Raw genomic sequence first — 8703 nt, 5'->3', positions numbered from 1 at the left:
AGAGAACATAATTGGGGAACTTAATACGGGAGTACAAACTCGAAGTCAAGTTGACTAGAGCCTTCGTTGTTACTATACACAAGTTACTCCTCTTCAAAATCGGTTCGCGTTTAAATGTTTTATCTCCGAAATCAAATCGAAAACTTATAAGCAAGCGCTGACAGAAGAAAGCTGGGTCAATGCAATGCAGGAGGAGTTATTAGAGTTTGAAAAATTGGGTGTGTGGAAACATGTTGATCTACCTGAAGACAAAAGGTGTATAAATACCAAGTCGTTTTCAATTGTAAACGGGATGAAAATGGAATCGTTGTCAGAAACAAATCTCGATTGGTGGTTCTCGGATTTAATCAAAGGTAAGGAATCGACTGTAATGAAATCTATGCTCCCATGGCTAGACTTGAAGGGATCAGAATTTTCTTCGCTTTTGCATCTTGGAAAGGATTCAAGGTTTATCAGCTAGATGTTAAGTATTCTTTCCTTAATGGCAAATTGGGTGAAGAAGTCTATCTGGATAATGCTCTTTACGGATTACATCGAGGTTTGCGATCCGATCCACAATGTCAAGGTGTACTTTCTCAATAATGCTCTTTACGGATTACATCAAGCCCTGAGAGCTTGGTATGAAACATTGTCTCAACACTTGTTAGACAAAAGCTTTGTTCGTGGCACCGTCGATTGTACACTCTTCACAAAGGAAGTAGATGGTCATTTACTGGTAGTTTAGGTTTACGTTGACGATATCAATTTTGGGTCGACAAACGATGTTCTGTGCAAGGAATTTGAGGAAGAAATAAAATCGAAGTTTGAGATGAGCGCAATGGGAGAATTGAAGTTTTTCTTGGGTTACAAGTCGAACAGCTGTCTGATGGTATCTTTATTCACCAGACGAAGTATGTCAAAGATATCTCATAGAAGTTCAATATGGCTGACTAAACGCCGATTAGCACTTCAATTCCTCTTAATCATGGAATCGGTCCTGATCCCACCGGGGAGAAGGTTGACGATACACTTTACCATTCTATGATTGGCTCTCTCATGTATCTCACCGCATCAAGGTCAGACATCATGTATCCTACCTGTTTGTGCGCCCGATATCAAATCAATCCAAAAGTCTCTCACTTGACGTAAGTGAAGCGGATACTTTGGTATCTAAAGGGATGTCCGGGGTAGGTCTTTGGTATCCAAGAGATGATGTCTTTGAGCTAAGAGCCTTTTCTGATTCAGATTATGGAAGCTGCAAGCTGAATGCTAAGTCTACCACCGCCGACTGTCAATTTTTTTGGTAACAGGTTGGTGACATGGCAGTGTAAGAAGCTGACAACTGTATCACCTGTGAAGCTGAGTACGTTGATGCGTCAAGTTCCGTGACTACGGTTTGAAATTTCCTATTACTCCCAAATATGTAGATAACACTGTTGCTATTCCCATAATAAAAAATCCGGTAAATCACTCTAAAACTAAACATATAGATATACAGTATCACTTCATTCGTGATTGCTACGAAAAGAAGTTGATAAACGTAGACAAAATTCACACCGGCGAACAAAAGCTGATATTTTTACTAAAGTTTTCGATGAAATAAATTTTCGTATTTGTTGGGGCTTAATGGTATTAAGAATTAGAGAGGTGGGAAAGAGAGCGATCCTGAGGTTATGGATTCCGACCTTGGGTAATCATTCATCAAGGTCACGTTTCTTTGTAAATAAACTTGTATTGTTGTAAATAGTTTTTGATTTTAGGGGAAAAATTGTTTGGGAAAAATTCAAAAACATTTAAAAAATCTTAAAATACAAAAACATTTAAAAATCTTAAATTCCAAAAACATTGAAAAAGCATAAAAATACAAAAAGAATAGAAAATGCTCATCAAAATGAGTTTTGAAGCATAAAAGGAAAATGATAGTACATTGATCATCTTGTTACATGTACCAGTAAAATGAGTTAAAAAAGTCTTGCTTAATTTTCGGTGCATTGGTAGGGTTTAAAAAAAACAAGTAAGAGAATAAGTGATATAAATCTAAATAACCATATTGAAAGATGGGTTAGAATTCTAGCATAAAGTCTTGGTACTAAATGCAGAAATGTAATATTCTGTCATACTCAAGCCTTATGTTTCAGTAGATCAACAAAAATAAAGAAATAATAAAAGTGTTTTAAGCATCTAGTATATAATCTTCAATTCAACGGTGTATGGTTTTATAACCTTAAATCCTGTATTGATGGGATGCTTTAGGTTTCTGGAACCAGTGGGTCTTTATGCGGTTTATCATCTGGATATTCATTTTGGTGAATAATTAAAAAATGTGCTCAAAGAGCGAACCCTAAAAGTCATTAAACTTGTTCACTTTGTACTTTGTACAATCTACACTACTGAATTGATCAAACACGCTGTCAGTCATACATTGTCCCCTTGCTCGCGTCTTATTACCATTAAAAAACGGAGCACATGGGACACAATGTCTGCAAGCCGACATATGAAATTGTGCATACTCATCCATGGTAAAGGAAACTTAGGGTATTGCTTGATAACGGGGGTATGCCTTGTGGAAAATTGTTGCTAAGATTGCCAAATCGAAAAGTTTAAAAAATTTTATCTGCTAGGTTCTATGGTTTAAGTCAAGTTGGGGTGTCATGGTAAAAATCAAATTAAGCCTGAATTCAGATTAGAATCTGATCACTATCTGATACTGTGTGCTTAATTGAACTTTAATCGTATCACTGGTGTCTCTGAATCTTTTGTCTAAAAGTTTAAGTGGAAAAAAATCCCAATGACTGACTTAACATCAGACATAATTAAGCTGAAATATATAAATGTGATGGAAGAACAAATAGATCAATATGATTTCGTTCTCAACTCACAAAAACATGTTCTTACTATTCACATGTTAATGTTTGTAAAAAGTTTTATTTTTGAAAATTTTAGTATTGATTACAACTTTGGTTTAATAATCAAAAAGATTTTACATTTCTGTATTATTTTCGACTTTGGTGAACCGGGTTTGGATATCCAAGAACCTGATTCGAGTGGTTATTTCATTCATAATTTTCAAAATGGGGTCTAAATTTCAAGTGGATTTATCAAGATCATTAATTTGGACTTGATTGAGTTCGAAAATATGAAATTTGTTGATTTAATTGTTGTTTGAAATTATCAACATATAAGTCTTCAACTTATATGGACGTATATGTTTTAGGACTTATACGGGCGTATAAGTCTTTTGTATATATAATGTGGCCTATACGCTGTCTAATTAGTTTCATATCTTATATGTGCTATAAAAAATATATACGTCATACACTAATTTGATCTTTTACACTGTCTATCTTGTTCGTTGCACCGTATTGATAGGTGCATCGGAGTATGACCCGTAATTGAGTTTAAATGTTATAAAAACCTATGTAATAAGTGTTAACTACATCGAACTAGATAACTACTATTGTGTGGTTAATTGTAGGTTAAAGGAGGTTCCTCAGCAACTATGGCGTACAAGGAAGCAACATAAGGAACAGAAAGGCGAGAGGGACTAAAAGAGACAAAAAGAAGGAGGTGGAAGTGAAGACCACCGTGTCCTACGGGCTAGACCGTGTGCCACTGTCAACCTGATAAAAAACGACCAGAGCTCACCGTACCGTGAGCTCTGGAACACCGTGGCTCATGGTGGTCACCATGGGCCATGGTCTGAGTCGAAACTACCACATTCTGCTTGTTTTTATTCCGTTTTGAGATGTCTTTTCACATAGCTTTTGCTTGGGAACGATTTTGGGCGATTTTGGGGACTGCAAAACACTATCTTAGGTGATTGTAATCAATTGTTTGGGTCTTTGATTCCTATGATCAATCCAATTGAAGTAATGATGATTAACCTTACCATTAGTGGCTAATTCCATTGATGATCATCTTGCATGTAAGGTTTAATTAATACACTTTGTTATGCCTGAATTTCTAGAATAATGGATTTACAATATTTTTTTGGTTGTTATGATGTTTGAATAATTGTTTTTAAATTGTTGCTTGTGTTTGATAATAATCCAAACCATATGTTCTTGGTTACATTGGTAATCGGTATATCATGGGAGGAATTAGGGTTGAATATTAGTTAATTTATCATTGGGTAACAACCTTGCATTATATTAATCCAAGTACTTAGTTCCGCTTTATCACAAACAAGTAATCAATCATGAACTATGTCTATGTGGTTCTTTCTAGTAAGCATGAACATTGTGTTGATTTAAACTTGAAATCTAAGATGGTCGCTTTCTCTTAGTCAGTTTATCAATCTTAATCGTTGTTGCAAAGTGTATTATTTCTTTTTAGTAATCAATTCGATTCAATCAAAATCTGAAATTACTTTTTATGCAATTTAGTTTAATTTAATTAGTTGTCTGTTAAAGCTACTAGTAAACACACATTCCAAAAACTCTTTGTGTTCGACACCCACTTACTTGCTATCTAATTAGATGTATTTGGTTTATTTTTGAGTGAGTCTTCGACATCACGTCAAATTTGGCGCCGTTGCGCCGGAGTAGTGCGCAACGTGTGTTAACTTGTGTAGGTTGTATGCTATTTTCGGGTATACGATGGTTGTGTTTGTGTGCAGGTACTTACAGGTGCATGAATACTAGAGGCTCTAACAGGTCATCACCACTAGTTTTTGATCCCGAGATAGAACAAACTCTTAGACGAAACCGAGTGCTAATTCGGGAGAACAAACTTGTGACATTCGTCAAATTCGAGTCTTGTTTGTATCCGTATTTGTACTGTTTTATATTGTAAACCGACCCGTTTTGTAAACCGAAATTCATGATATATAAAATATTAGATTTTTATGTTACCAAAACATTCCCATTTTTTCAATTTGAAAAACCTCTTTTACGGATTCGAAAACGGACTTAAAACGAGCAAAGTACATCAAAAACGAACTTCCGGACGTACAAACGAACCACAAAAGATGAGCAGGGCCAGCCCCCCCTGAACATGCCTCGCCGCGCGACCAAGGGGAGGCCGCGCGACATCTAGGGCCACCTGCACACATTTCATTTTTATTTGTTGTTTTGTGCTTTGCTTGTTTGTTTAACCAACCTATTTTCATATAAAACATAAAAGAGAACCTCGTAAATAAGCTCTGACCCTTACCCTATATATACACACCCATATCCTTCATTTTCACACTTGCTACATCTCCAAAAACCCTCTCAAAACTCCATAGATTCAAGGTTGTTATTTCTTATGTATTCTTGAAGTTTTGACTTCTCAAGTCAAACTAACTATAGTCTTTCATTCTAACTTATTCATCTAACATTACTAACACTTGAACAGGATGTGACAACATATATATAATACACACCCCTTGTTTCCTTTGGTAGTTGCTTCTCCGGTTCCGATCGGTTACGTTTCGACCTCGTAAGGCAAGACTTCATGGATGACTTCGTGTTCTTGATATATATACACACACATAACTTGTTTTCACATACTATCCATGACTAACTTCTACTCTTTTTAGTTTTTTTTTGTCATATTTATGAAGTTCCATGGTGGAGGTTTGTAGAGACTAACCTGGGTTTAACCGTAAATTGTCCACACCGTGAACCGAACTTTTGCTTAATAGTTTTATTAAAATAGATGTTTAAACATGTTTAATGTTAGATTTGAGTTTCAAAAATTATTTTTACAAGTTCTTTGATATTAAGCTTGTGGAATCCATCTATGAACTCGTTGGGAGATGGAAACCGAACTAAACCGAAACTTTTGCTTAAAAGACTTGTTGTAAAACTTAAATATTTTTCATTTATAAATTATTATACAAGATCTATGATATTTGGGCATGTGAAAACCATCAAGGAACATACTGTGATATGGAAAATGAACCAATCCGATTTGTACTCGCTTAAGACACACAAGTGTGTTTTTATCTATCAAGACTTGTATATTTCTTTAAAAATAGTTTATAAACTGATTTTAATTATTTTCTTATGTACTTGGAATTGTTAGATCCAACTTGGTCTCATAACATAGTTTGGACCGACATAACCGAACACTCCCTTAACGTACGTTGTTAGTTATAAAACAACAGATCTACATACTTGGTTAAGTCTTATAAAGTTTTATTGAGTTATCTCATAACATTCATTATTTTGGAAAGTTGACTTTGGGTTTGACCAATTATCAAGACTCGAACCAACAACCCGAACACTCTTGAAAGACCCGTTTTATTATCTTTGTCCCAAAGGAACTTGCATTCAGCATTTTCTCACCTTATTACTTAACATAGGTTAAGTAAGTATTAAGGTTGGATACTTTAACCCGGTTTCGAGCAAACTTACATTTTTAAAGGGTTATTGTTATAAATTCTTAAATAGTTACATTATAAACCTTGAACTTTAATTGTTTACATTTTGCAACAATTATTTTATTTAAAGATCTTCAAGACAACCTTTCTAAATCCAAGACTTTCTTTTATTTAGGCTTCATATGTTAAACTCGTCGTTCCGGCAAATCTCCAAATAATCAATCTTTCAAGTTTATTACTTGAACGTGAGTAACTTCATACCCCGTTTTCTATCTTTTGTTTTGGGGGTGACATTTCATACTTATCAAACTAAATGCTTTATTTACTTGAATCTTAAACCAACAAAGGTGATTGTAAACATTACTTAAATACTTGCTCGATTTGGTGTTCTATGCTTATATGCTTACGTGTTTATCGCTTTTGGTTGGTGGAAGTCTTTAAATCCGTGAACTATCTGGTATTCTCTTATAGCACGGTGTCGTTAACGTAATGCAATTAACGATATTCTATTAAATCCTAGACTATTTGGTATCCCCTTATAGTTAGGTGTCGCTAACGTAATTCTATTAGCGATTTTATACAAATTATGGCTTTTGTTTATTGTTTCGCATACAAGTTTTGTGGCTTTTATTACTATATACCTATATGCTCAAACTTATGAATTGCTCACCAACCTTTGTGTTGACAAACTTTATTTTATGAAATGTTACAGGTTTACATCTTGGTTGATTTTGGATGCTTGAAGAAAACGTCACAAATACCATTAGGATATTAGCAAAAATGAACAATATTTGATTTGCTATATTTTGTTATGACTTGTTATGAATATTGATATGTGACATTTTCGATGTTGTGAAACGAAATGGGTTTATTAAATATTGTCGCTTAAATAGTGTCATGTGCTTATCGGCAATCGTTACACCTCGGCATGTTCCGCCGCCTTTGGTCGGGGTGTGACAAAACTTCTTGGTTCTCCAACTGCATCGAACAACATCATTTATTCACATGTTCCAACTCTGGGTCAAACATTTCCAGCCACACCTCCACCAATTACTACTACCATACATACTTCATCTAGTGAAGTAAAACCAACCTACACAACCGAGCCTATGAACACTCAATTCACTTACTCAATACCATCAACATTGCCGCATATTTCCAATCTTTTTCCTACTTTAAATCCATCATCATCCCTACAAAACCAACAACCAACGTTTCAACAACCACAATCAAGTTACCAATATCAACCACCACCTTTTATGCAATATTCAAGAACACAAGGTGATGGTTATGCTGACGGGGAGTCTGAGGGGTATGAAGTAGATGGTTACTACACGTAGGGTGATGGAAGTGAAAGGGTGAATCAAGGGAACTTTGGCTATGTTCAAAGACAACAAATGGAACCAGTGCAAGAATTCAATACACAACCACCACCGGTTGTTCAACAACAAGTTCAACTACTACCGGTTATTTTACAACAAGTTCCAGAACAAGTTCATCCACAAGGGCAACAACAAATGCCCCTACCACAATTTCAACAATTTGCACATCGAACGCCTATGTATAGGCAAATTGGTCAACTAAGAGTCCCAGTGGGGGTACCAAGAAGGCATGCAAGAGAGATGGTAAGGGGAATTGAAGCTCACTTTTGACCAATCGTCACTAATAATCCATCTCTGGTGGTTATTCATCAAAATCAACATGGAAGAACATTTGAGGTGAGAACCAATTCACTCCAAAGTTTTCCAAACTATAAGGGTCTAGCAACGGAGGAACCTTACTTTCACTTGGAGGCGTATGACTCAATTTGCAACACGATTGTGGGTCAAGGGTTTTCATTGGATGAGGTTAAGTTTGTTCTTCAATTCTCATTTGAAGATAAGGAGAAGAGATGGTTTTACACATTGCCTTTCGCATCCATTTATACTTGGGCCGAGATGCAACAAAGATTATTGGAAAATTTTACACGGCTCAAAAGACCAATGATGCAAGAAAAGATTTGAGAACTTTCCAAAAACAACCTGGTGAGATGTTTCATGAAGCATTCGAGCGGTTTAACATGATGATTAAGAATTGTCCTCACCATGGTATTGCTCTTTAAGAATTGTTGAATGCCTTTCATGAGGGTTGAGCACGGAAGATGAGCGGGATTTGAGATCGATTACAAATGGTACATTTGGTACTAATTATGAGCAAGATGATTGGGAATTTTTCAAAAAATGCCGGTCACATCAAAGAGAAAGGTTCAAACCACAAAAAGAGTACGGGCGGCAATTGCAAGACCGCAAGTACATGCTGTGGAGGATGGAGGGGTACAAACCACTAATCAAGTAATTGATGTTTGCACGAATTGCAATGAGTTGGGTCATGATCCGGATTGAGAAATCATCCAAATTTTCTCCATGGGAATTCAACTA

The 8703-nt window shown here is 35.7% G+C and overlaps 1 non-coding gene across 1 annotated transcript; it reads right to left on the bottom strand.

Moving 5' to 3' along the window:
- Nucleotides 1-8271: 8271 nt before the first annotated feature.
- LOC143559510 (small nucleolar RNA R71) lies at nt 8272-8377 on the bottom strand. Its single transcript, XR_013139953.1, has one exon. It is a non-coding gene; the product is annotated as a small nucleolar RNA R71 (small nucleolar RNA).
- Nucleotides 8378-8703: the final 326 nt, after the last annotated feature.

Source organism: Bidens hawaiensis, unplaced genomic scaffold (genome assembly GCF_021521415.1).
Source record: "Bidens hawaiensis isolate Kalapana, Puna unplaced genomic scaffold, B.hawaiensis_p1.1 tig00001088_1, whole genome shotgun sequence".
Classification (NCBI taxonomy): domain Eukaryota; kingdom Viridiplantae; phylum Streptophyta; class Magnoliopsida; order Asterales; family Asteraceae; genus Bidens; species Bidens hawaiensis.
Note: the sequence above shows the minus strand (reverse complement) of the source record. Positions and strands in the feature narration are given on the sequence as shown.